This window comes from Salmo trutta, chromosome 16 (genome assembly GCF_901001165.1).
Source record: "Salmo trutta chromosome 16, fSalTru1.1, whole genome shotgun sequence".
NCBI classification, from domain to species: Eukaryota; Metazoa; Chordata; class Actinopteri; order Salmoniformes; family Salmonidae; genus Salmo; species Salmo trutta.
In genome coordinates, this window is record NC_042972.1 from 43,980,013 (window position 1) to 43,991,118 (window position 11,106).

Here is an 11,106-nt window from a genome sequence, read left to right on the forward strand (position 1 = left end):
TGTCCCACTCCTCTTTGCAGATCTTCTCCAAGTCATTAAGGTTTCGAGGCTGACGTTTGGCAACTCGAACCTTCAGCTCCCTCCACAGATTCTCTATGGGATTAAGGTCTGGAGACTGGCTAGGCCACTCCAGGACCTTAATGTGCTTCTTCTTGAGCCACTCCTTTGTTGCCTTGGCCGTGTGTTTTGGGTCATTGTCATGCTGGAATACCCATCTACGACCCATTTTCAATGCCCTGGCTGAGGGAAGGAGGTTCTCACCCAAGATTTGAAGGTACATGGCCCCGTCCATCGTCGGAAGACGGACGTCACAAACATGTTGTCACTAAAAACATAAGGCTGGCTGTGTTAAAACAGTGTACAGTAAGTGTGTATTTTGCATTTGAAATTATTTTGATGTGATTTATGTTTCTAGAACCGTACCGGAATTGAGAATCAATTCACGTTTAGATTGAGTATTTGGCTGTTTTGACTGCCAGAGCCAATTCACACTTTAAAAACAACATTTTTGGACTAAGGAGTAATGTTAGCCCGTACAGGAACATAGGACAGGGGACTGACTGATGCAGCTGTGGACTAGTTGCTGGTAGAGGGGGTGGGAGTAGGACAAAAAGTGCCAACAAGAGGCAGGGCTGTCTCCAGCACTGGAACTGTTCCACAAGCTCGACAAAGCCCTCATCATACTCCCCTTGGACATCGGGATCGCTGCCGCTGTACACAGCCCATCTGTAAATAGCCCATCCAATCTACCTACCTCATCCCCATATTGTTTTTATTGACTTTCTTGCACACCAGTATTTCTACTTGCACATCATCTGCAAATCTATCACTCCAGTGTTAATTTGCTAAATTGTAATTACTTCGCTTCTATGGCCTATTTATTGCCTTACCTCCTCACGCCATTTGCACACACTGTATATAGACTTTTTCCTATTGTGTTATTGACTGTACATTTGTTTATTCCATGTGTAACTCTATGTTGTTGTTTGCGTCACACTGCTTTGCTTTATCTTGGCCAGGTCGCAGTTATAAATGAGAACTTGTTCTCAACTGGCCTACCCGGTTAAATAAAGATGAAATAAATAAAAAATAAATAACAAGGATCACCTGTCTCCAGTTCCTCAATGGCAGCCTTGTAATCCTGCAGCACCAAACCAGTCTGATTGAAGAGGTACTCCAAACCCATCAGCTTCCCTAAAGAAAAAACTACAGAAATATGAGAATACACCGGACTGAGTATGGAACAATTCTATAATAACATTTCACAAAGAGAAATGTGTTGCAGCTTTTATATTTAATACAAACAGCATTAGATTATTAAATATATAATCATTACCAGTGTATTTGCGTGGAACAATGTAAGGAACCACTGATGACCTTCCTACTGCACCTGGGACATTAAAGGTATTCTGCTGCCACATAGTAGGATCCATCCACAACCTGCCTGATCTTCTGGTGGAGTCCTGATGTGGTCAGCTCCCCCCTCTCACAGTCAGAATGTGGGGAATATAGCTTCACCTGCCAGAGCTTCCTGGGCATCCATTGCAGCAGAGGACGGGCAAAGTACCTCTCCATCACCAGTACTGAGCTGCAGATGAGGGGTGGTGGAGGGTCCCACCACCTTTTGTCAACCCTGGCAAAGTCCATCTCTGGAATCCCATTCCCCGACCACCTGAACAATGCCTTGGACACCCACTTACGGTCCACATCTGGCAAAATGCGTTGCCATTCCCTTGGGAAGTCATCCGTCTCTCCATGAAAAGAAAAGACAACATTCCCACACGAGAAATAATGTAAGGATGATACATTCCCCAAATAACAGGTTATCATATCACTTGAGACATACTGTGTAGGCCTAGTACATCATTTGAAATGTAAGTCATCACTATAAATACGTAAATACGTAAATAGTGAGTACTATATGTAATAAACTTGATACTCGTAACACCATTGGTCATGACATGTCTGACTCCTGTGACTCAAGCTGCTCTGCTGCCATAAAGAGCTCACCATCATCAGGCTCAGAGGATAGAAGGGCTGAAAAGTAGAACTATTAAATAAATGATATCAATTGATTAAACACCATCAAAAGATGATCCTTTGTTTTACTTATCTATTATCTCCATAAACTAAAGCATCATCATTATGATATAATTTATATTAACATAATATAGAGCTTATTAGGCTGAACCTTCCCGAGACATGAGCTTCCTTATTGTCCTGTCGAGATTCTGGGAGGGGCGAAGTTTTCCAACCAGCAATGACCTGAGTGAGGATGTTGAGGACCTCTGGGAACCAGTGGTCATCTGGTCTTTGCATTGCTGGGTGGTGGTGAATGGCAGACTTAATCCTGATAGCCTCCCGGCCCTCAGGGAAGAACTCCATGTATTCCTTGAAAGCAGCATGGTTTTTGAAATAACTTCTTGCTGGCTGAGAGGCAGATTTGTTCTGCATTGATGCCACCAAATACCTAGCCCAGCACGTTTTCAACCACCCACTTCGCGTGTCTGCTCCTTATAAAGGCCAAATCTCATGCTGACCCAGCAAATGTGCCCTGCTTGCTGGGTTGCCACCTCTGAGCAGTACAGCCCTCCTGGTTGAAACCACCACTTTGTCTGGAGACAGCCCTGCTCCACGCTCATTTAGTAGTTTTTGTCCCATAAATCCTGGAATCCTTACCGTTAAGACAAGGCTTCCATTTGGCAGTTTTCTGAAGCTGGGTTCCATGCCCACTGTGAAAATAAAGAGGAAAGTTTGTCTTTAATAAGCATAAATTTTATACATTTTAAATCACAGTGAGCAGACTGGATTAATAGATGGAACAATAAAATGAAGTGTATAAACTCTAGTTACCTATGTTGTCATCTCTAGTTACTTGCTAAAGCACATTTCAACCACAGACAGACACACCAGTATATGCAAGTGCATAGGATATCACTCATGGCTTTTAATAACATGATGACCCTAGCCTATTTGATATCAAGATAGTGTTTGCCCTATAGCTATGTCTACTAATTAGCTAAATTAATTAAAAGAGTAAAGGAGAGGTTTGCTGAGTTGAGTGACAAAACACAACTAACTTTACAAGCTTAAAAAAAAATCCCACTTTGTTAAAATAGCTATCTACGGTAATAAGAAAATAACTCCACGTTAGTATGGAAATAGTGGGTTTAACAAACTATTTTGATGGTCAGAGTCATCGGACGTTTGGCTAGCTACGTTACTTCGATAAACTGTGTCAGTGTCAAAACACCAGTTTACTAACGCGTTAGATAGCGTTACTGTAACTACACTGTAAATCGTGTTAACTGTGCTAACATATTACATGCTGACCAAACCGGATGTGCGCGGTGTGGTCAGCATGTTACTGTAGCCTACACTTTACCTGCTAGATATTCCGATCGATGATGATGAATGAAAACAGCAGACAACAAAAAATTGTAACTGTCGTTACTTCAAGAAAATAAAGATAATTCGCGAAAATTACCTGAGGAAATATATTTTTCCATTGTCCTCTTCCAGTGTTTAAAGGTCCCGCCATAGTTCATAGCTAACGTTACTTCAGAAAAGAAAGATAACACGCGAACAGAATTACCTGAGAGGAAATATATTTTTGCATGGCACTCTTTCTGCGTTTAAAGATCCCGCCATAGCTCTATCCTCATTGGTCAATATTGGTTACCTAGTGGTTGCGGTGGTGTCTCGGATTGGTCGGAGAGTGCAATTCTTGGTTAGTTCTTGGTGACAGACGGCGATATGATTGGTTGTCGCAACCAGACATTTCCTCGACACACTGTTGTCAGGGGAGGATATCGAGCATTTTATTTTTCAGAAGAGTACGACTAGCTAGGTTGTCAGGCATTATTAATCAAATAAGTAATCAGAAATGTACATTACTTGGAGGAAGAACAATTAATTTCTACTAATCAAACGGATGTATAGCTTAATCTAACTTGTCAGCTAGCTTGCTATGTATTTTTAAACAGTATAAGGTGTCCATTTCATTTTCTTTGTGAAATTGTAAAACAACTGTGTCCAGTCACGTGTATGCCGAAACCCGGGATCGAACCAGGGAGCTTTAGATCTTCAGTCTAACGCTCTCCCAACTGAGCTATTTCGGCTTGAGTGGGATTTGAAACGTCGTGGTTAGCTAGCTTGCTATGTATTTTTAAACAGTAAAATGTGTCCAATTTTCTTTGTGAAATTGTAAAAGAACTGTACAGTCTCGTCTCTGCCGAAACCCGGGATCGAACCAGGGACCTTTAGATCTTCAGTCTAACGCTCTCCCAACTGAGCTATTTCGGCTGGCGTACGGCTTTAGAAAACAAGCGACGATTTGAACACCTCCAAGGCATTATGGGCTATGATATTCTATTGCATGTAGTTTGACAGATATATCTGCAGAGGTCGACATAAGGCTAAAGATTGTAATGCAAAGCACAACTAAACTACTGCACCCCACTACATAGCTACTCAAACGTTTTGTATAATTGCATTAAAATACTGTCTTACATTGTAAACAAAATACTATTGACCAAAAGGCTATGAAATACAATCTGGATAATACTAGATGTTTATGACAGGCATTACCCACTAAGCATTTACCAACAGCGACATCTTTTAGATGTATAATTGATTCCGCTTTGGTCTGGTCCGGACTCACCTTGAATTGGTCCAAACAGACTTCTATGATTAATTCAGTTTGAACAACACAGCAGTATCATCATAGTTCAGTACAGTAGAATAAAGCACAGTAGTCCTGTACCGTTTAATTTGTAAGTCGCTCTGGATACGAGCGTCTGCTAAATGACGTAAATGTAAACGTAAATGTACCATACCATATCGTACTGTACTAAACTGTGCCGTACTATACTGTGATGTTCAAATTTATGAAACATAGCAGCCTCCACTGACTTCTGGGCTGAGGGGAGGAAGGCATAATAATGGGAACCATGTGGAACCATGTGTTTAATGTATTTGCTACCATTCCAAAGATTCCGCTCCAGCCATTACCACAAGCCCATCCTCCCCAATTAAGGTGCCACCAACCTCCTGTGCTAGAAGTCTATGATTGATTCAGATTAGGTCTGGTCTGGACCAACCAAATGTGTACTTGTTTGGGGGCGGAGCTCATTAGAATAATACCCAGCATGCTTTGCGAAAAAATATACATTTACATTTTGGTCAAACCAACTTACAGTCAGTGCATTCAACTAAGGTAGATAAATAACAACATATCACAGTCATAGAAAAAAAAACGCTACTGAGAATGTTAACTGTTCTGTTGGACTACTTTGAACATGATTGCTGCCAGTTTAAAGCTTTTGAAAACTCTATGATAACTGCATGTGACAGATGGGAGTAATAATACATATTCTGTTGGCTCCTGTATTAATAGGATTGAAAAAGTATTATTGTGATATGATTACTTTACTGAGAATGTATGTGCAGTTCAAATTTGGGTATAGAATCAATGACCAAAAAAGTTGCCTGTAAATGACATCTTTTCTACTTACATTCAGAACTGGAAATTACTTTGATTTCAACGTCCTTAAAATAGGTATTTTCGTCTTCCGAATAAGACATTTGCAACATACATATAAGACGTCTTTTATTGACGTCCGGAGAAGACGTCTTTTCACCTTTCATTCAGCACCTAAAATGCACCTGACTTCAACATCTGGAAAATACGTTTTGCTTGCTGGGTAGTGCCTGCAGCTCACTCTGTTGTTGGTTGTTGAACTGTTGCTCCTGCGCTTTGCATGCCCTGCAACTGCTACAGCCCACACACACAACTTCCTTTGACATGCTGAAGAGGTATTTTTTCCCATCTCCCACACCACACTTCAGCCTGTACTCAAACTGTAGATAGGCCTATTGCTCATAGCAACAGAGAACCCATCATTTGTACACACACACACACACACACACCCCGTATATGAATAATGCATGTCAGCATTGTCTTTTATTATAGTATGGGAAAAGGCAGTCTCAGAGAGCCTACAGTACAAATAGACCCAACGGCATTATTGTAAGTCTATTTCAAAGATATACATGGGTGCATGATTACATTCTGCATGTCAGTGTGCCTACAGTATGTGTCCGTTTGTGTGAGTGAGTGTGAGTGGTTGTGTATGTTCATCTGCCTCCAGCTTAAGGCCTCACAGCAGGGCCTTCCCTTAGCCCATTTTTATAATGAAGGAAATACTTCCATTAAGCACTGTAGCTCCCCAGTCTTCAACTCCAAGCAATTTTAAACCATGTAGTCTAAGGCCTAGATTCAATCAGATCAAGCGTTAACCGGTGATAGCAGACACCCACATAGCGGATGTTTTGGCGGTGCCAGAGTTGAAACTGCATCAGAGCCTTCAAATTGGTGGGCGGATGCTCTCGTGATCATTGTCACGAAGCCACAGCCGCGTTAGAAGTTTAGAACGAGAAAGTATAGGCTGTAGACATTTTTACGCTCAAATTGAAAAATCGTTAAACAAAATAATGAGGATTTCTATCATGGTGTAGTTTATATCTCATTTTCCGGTGTTTGAACTTGTAAACAAGGCCGCATGGAATTTCTGTTAACGCAACACCAGGCAGCCAATGGTAATGTCCGCTTTAGGTATAATGCCGTGAGTCACTTGTAGAGCCATAAAGTGTATTTATTCATATAGCAATGTGTATGGTACCCATCTTTATTCAGGGATGAAATGTGCTTCCTATTGAAAAACCTATAGATGACAAGAACACAGGAGTAGAGAAGCCAGATAAAAAGGTGACTGACTGCAAACAAAAGCCCCAATACAATAGTCAAATTTATTGATATTGTCAGTGTCTTCTCTCTATATATTCAGATACAAGAAAACACAATTAGAATTTATACAATGAATACATGCGTATATATACCAGGTGTGAGCATTCAGTAGGCCTACTATAAATACATCAGATTTGTCTCAGGTTTTATGACAATAAATCTAAGAGTCCCACAGGAGGATGAAGGTCCTACACCACAGAACAGTGTTGTGCAGAAATCAAACACAAGCCAAGTGTTGTTCAGTTTTGTTTTTACCTGATCAACACGTATAACTTCTTTCAGTCCTATATTTTCATGTATTATTTTTTGCAAACAACAAACAAACAAAAAAAGTAAATATACTAGAAGTGCAAAAACCTACCTGTATTTCATACAGGACAATTATGGGGAAAACACTTTCCTGTTCAGTTACGCCAGCTCTAGGGACCTTTGTATCTGCAAAGGTGTTGAATTGGTTTGACACAGGGGCTGACAAGATCACTCTTTGTTACATGACCAAATGATTTGGGGATCAATAGACAAGGTGGAAATCACATTAATTATTCAATGACAATGTCTATTTAATTTACAGCACACCGCAATAAATAAATATCAATACATGACTACAAATTCAGTGCCAAAGAGTGGACACATTTATGAGCTTTATGGAAGTTTGTCAATATTAAAACATCTGTTTGCTACAAACTATCCAATGCAACACTGTCTATTACATACAGCAGTAAGTTCTTTAACCCCCCCCCCCCCCCCCCCCTCTATTTACATATGAATAGATGATAATGTTCACAATATGTACATACAATCTTAGGGAAAAAAAGCGCTATCAAGAACCTAAAAGGCTTCTTCGGCTGTCCCCATAGGAGAACCCTTTGAAAACTCTTTTATTCAGAGGGTTCTACATGGAACCCAAAAAAGTTATTCCTGGAACCCAAAAGGGTTATCCTATAGCGACAACCGAAGAACCCCTTTGAAACCTTTTTTCTAAGAGTGTAGTTAAGTCTTATATCAGGAAGGATATACACATGTACTAATATTCTCATTCAGAATCAATTAATCATTCTTAATAGAATTAAGGCATCGGTAACATTTAGCAGATCCAAACGATCTGTATTTCTGTATCTATGAGTGTCAATGTTTTTGTGTTGGAAGCTGCTTCGAATGCTTGAGTGGGTGGCATTCTGAGCCTCTGCTGGCTAAATACACTCATACTGTACAGAAGTTACATAAGCATCTAGGGAGTATACTCAATATAAATACCGTATATGTTTCCATTTGTAAACAGACACTTAAGTATATTAAAGATGACCAATGTTTGACCTGTCATTAGCTTGTCTTTTATGCTTTGTTTGTTCTAACAAATAATTTATTAGTATTAGAGGCAGAGTAAGGTGGCTGAGGACACAGAGATGCAACAACATGGTTGGACTATAGTGCTGCAAGAGGTGTTTCTGAAATCCAGCACTTTGCTGGTGGTTATATTGTTGTACGTCCCCGAGGTGGATGCTACAGTGTATAATTGACAATTCACTAAGCCCCGCCCCATATGTTTGGCAACCAATTGCAGTGGTCGGTTGGATAGCAACTGTCTCTAACGTTGATGTATACCTCAGAAATACTTTAAGAAATGAGATGGGAAAATCCATTCGATTCGTATTAACACTTATTGTGTACATTGTCAAGGGGCCGCGCGGTGCATTCTGGGCGATGTTGGGAGTCGGACAAGGAGTGAATGGGAGTCAATTGGGTGCTAGCTAATAAAACACAAAATGTATACATATTTTCCAAGATGGGAGATAATAACCATATAGCTTTGAAATCGTGACATTTGGTACTTTCCAGGAAAGTGGGCAGGTTTCTCGACTCATAACATTACTTTTAGAAGGGATTGCGTGGCGATTAGTTTAGCAACGGCATGCAGCTGCATGACAACGTGAACTCAATTGATCAAAAGTCTGCTGGGCGGGGCCTTTCACGTTCCTCCCATACATTGGCCATTGAGGTTCCCATCTCATTTCTTCAAGTATTTCTGGTATATATGGAGTGGAAACAGCGTCCAAATTGGACGACCGTGGTTTTCAACATAATCTACTCACCTTTGCAATCGCCGTTTTGTGGCTGTTGCCATCTTTCTACATCGGCTTTTAGCAGAATGACTACCACTTAGTGCGCACTGGACAAACAGCCGTATCACAGATAGAACAATGAGACAGATACTTCACCGGATGTATAAATGTGAAGCATCCGCTTAGCTTTTCCACTCACTACCAAATCGTGATATTGGAAGCCCAGTGGCCGGCAGTGGGAGAAGAGGGAACGAGAATGATTTTGGCTGAAATGTTCTCATCGATTAAACATTTGATCTCAATACAGTTCCCAAAACTAAAATATGTTATGAACACAGCGGACGAAGTGTTGTAGACTTTACCCTTTGCCAAAGTTGTAAGACATCGCATTGTTTGGAAGAACGTAAAGCCGAATTGAGTTATTGCACATGCGCACTTCAGAGTAGGCATTCCCTAACGGAAATATGCAAAGCTTTGCTAGAACGCGCCAATAGGATCTGCCCAACTCCTTGCTTGTTCTGCCCACTACGATTAATTTGTTCACATTGTAAACGACAGGTTGTGGTCTATCTTGGGTTAGTTATAAAAATCTTTGGCGGTATCAGGTAAACAAACCAACAGGCTCTTCCCCCTGGCCAGCTGGTTCATGATGTCAGAGCATGAATGCAAAATGTTAATATCTTTGCCTGTGAGTGATAGAAAAATGAAAATCGGCCTCAGTGACAATACTAATAATTCAATGGATGTTTTTTTTTGTACAAAGGTGATGACTAAAGGAATTTTCAAATTTGACTTCTCTATGGGGCCGTCCATGGGAATTGTCTTGGCCAGACTTCAGTTAAACTGCAATAACTAAGCAGTCTACATGTACAGTATTTAATATATAAAAAATAATGTTCTCTGGGAATAGACCGGAACCTAGGGGCCTTGTGGTGAATTTAAGACTACTTGGAACTCGGAAAGTCTGAAATTTACGACATGGAAACTTATTATAGAAAGATGAGGACCGAGTTTCCCACTTGGAAAGTATCAGAATTACGGTTGCAAAGCTACTCGTAGATTACCAAAGTTACTGGAATCTTCAGTAATTAACAGAAAATCTATGGCGATCTATTGTAACTTTGGTAATGTATACTTGAATAATTTTTGTATTGATATATATAGTATTCCTTTTTCATATTTGTGTCCATATCGTTCATGAGTTTCTAGTAGATGGTCTATCTACTAGAAACTCATAGACAATATGGACACAGATATAAAAAAGGAATAATATATATGAATACATTTCATATATAAAGAAATGTCAAGACAAAATAGCCTAATTATTGAAAAAAAGCATCTAATCAACAACGGCATTATTTTCAATTAACTCTGAAACTCTTCCAACTACTTCTTTACCTTTACATTGAAAACAAATACATACTTTCATAGTAAAATTGATAAGTGTACAATTCATACTGAAACTCTCATATTAAACACCAATGGTATTCACTAAGTTGATGGTTTATATTAAGGATAATGTTTTACAGCTGTGTCAGTATTTTTTTTTATTTAAATCATCTTATTTCATGGTCCTCATGTGGTAAGGCCACACAGAGGGCCAGACATAATTATAGAGACCTTTACAAATCTGAAGTACCCAAAAGGGTCAAAAGATGTCTTGTGATATCTTTCAAGTATTTTATGTAATCTATCAAAATTCTGGTAGTTTACTGGTAAACTTAGTTTCCAGTAATATACCCTCCCTTTGCAACCCTAATCAGAATCAACCAATTGGAAGCTCTACACAAATAACTGAAGTTCATTTTAACTTGGGGGTTTCGAGTTTGACTTGTCATGAATACACCATTGATCTCTAACCAAGCTTGTGTCCAACATCCACGGACAAGCTTTCGTTTCAAATGCATGGAAGCCAATGAGGGCAGTGGAAAAATGTTGATCACAAAATTAATTGTTTAAATGGCTAAATAATTTAACAGTGCACTAGGGGTACTTGCTACTGTGATTCCTGAAATGCAGAGCCTGTTGGAGTATTTTTCGAATCCAAATTATACTTTTGCTGTATTGTTTACTAGCTAGCTCTCAGTCTCATTGTCCACCATTAAAAAACGTTGCTAATACTAGCTAGCTAGCCAGTTAATATAACTTGTTTTCTCCAAATGCATGTCAGCTAGCTAAGTTATCTATAGGCCTATTATGAGTACAACTCTCATCTGCTGTCGACATCAGGATACGATC

General features: G+C 39.7%; 1 long non-coding RNA gene and 2 other non-coding genes across 3 annotated transcripts; all 3 read right to left on the reverse strand.

The window, feature by feature from the left end:
* Window positions 1-201: 201 nt before the first annotated feature.
* On the reverse strand, window positions 202-3,836 carry LOC115150806 (uncharacterized). The gene is made up of 4 exons (XR_003867161.1): window positions 3,488-3,836; window positions 1,337-2,732; window positions 1,108-1,206; window positions 202-325 (listed from the first exon to the last, which is right to left on the reverse strand). It is a non-coding gene; the product is annotated as an uncharacterized LOC115150806 (long non-coding RNA).
* A 212-nt stretch (window positions 3,837-4,048) lies between these two features.
* Window positions 4,049-4,121, reverse strand: trnaf-gaa (transfer RNA phenylalanine (anticodon GAA)). Its single transcript has one exon. It is a non-coding gene; the product is annotated as a tRNA-Phe (tRNA).
* A 111-nt stretch (window positions 4,122-4,232) lies between these two features.
* trnaf-gaa (transfer RNA phenylalanine (anticodon GAA)) lies at window positions 4,233-4,305 on the reverse strand. The gene has a single exon. It is a non-coding gene; the product is annotated as a tRNA-Phe (tRNA).
* Window positions 4,306-11,106: the final 6,801 nt, after the last annotated feature.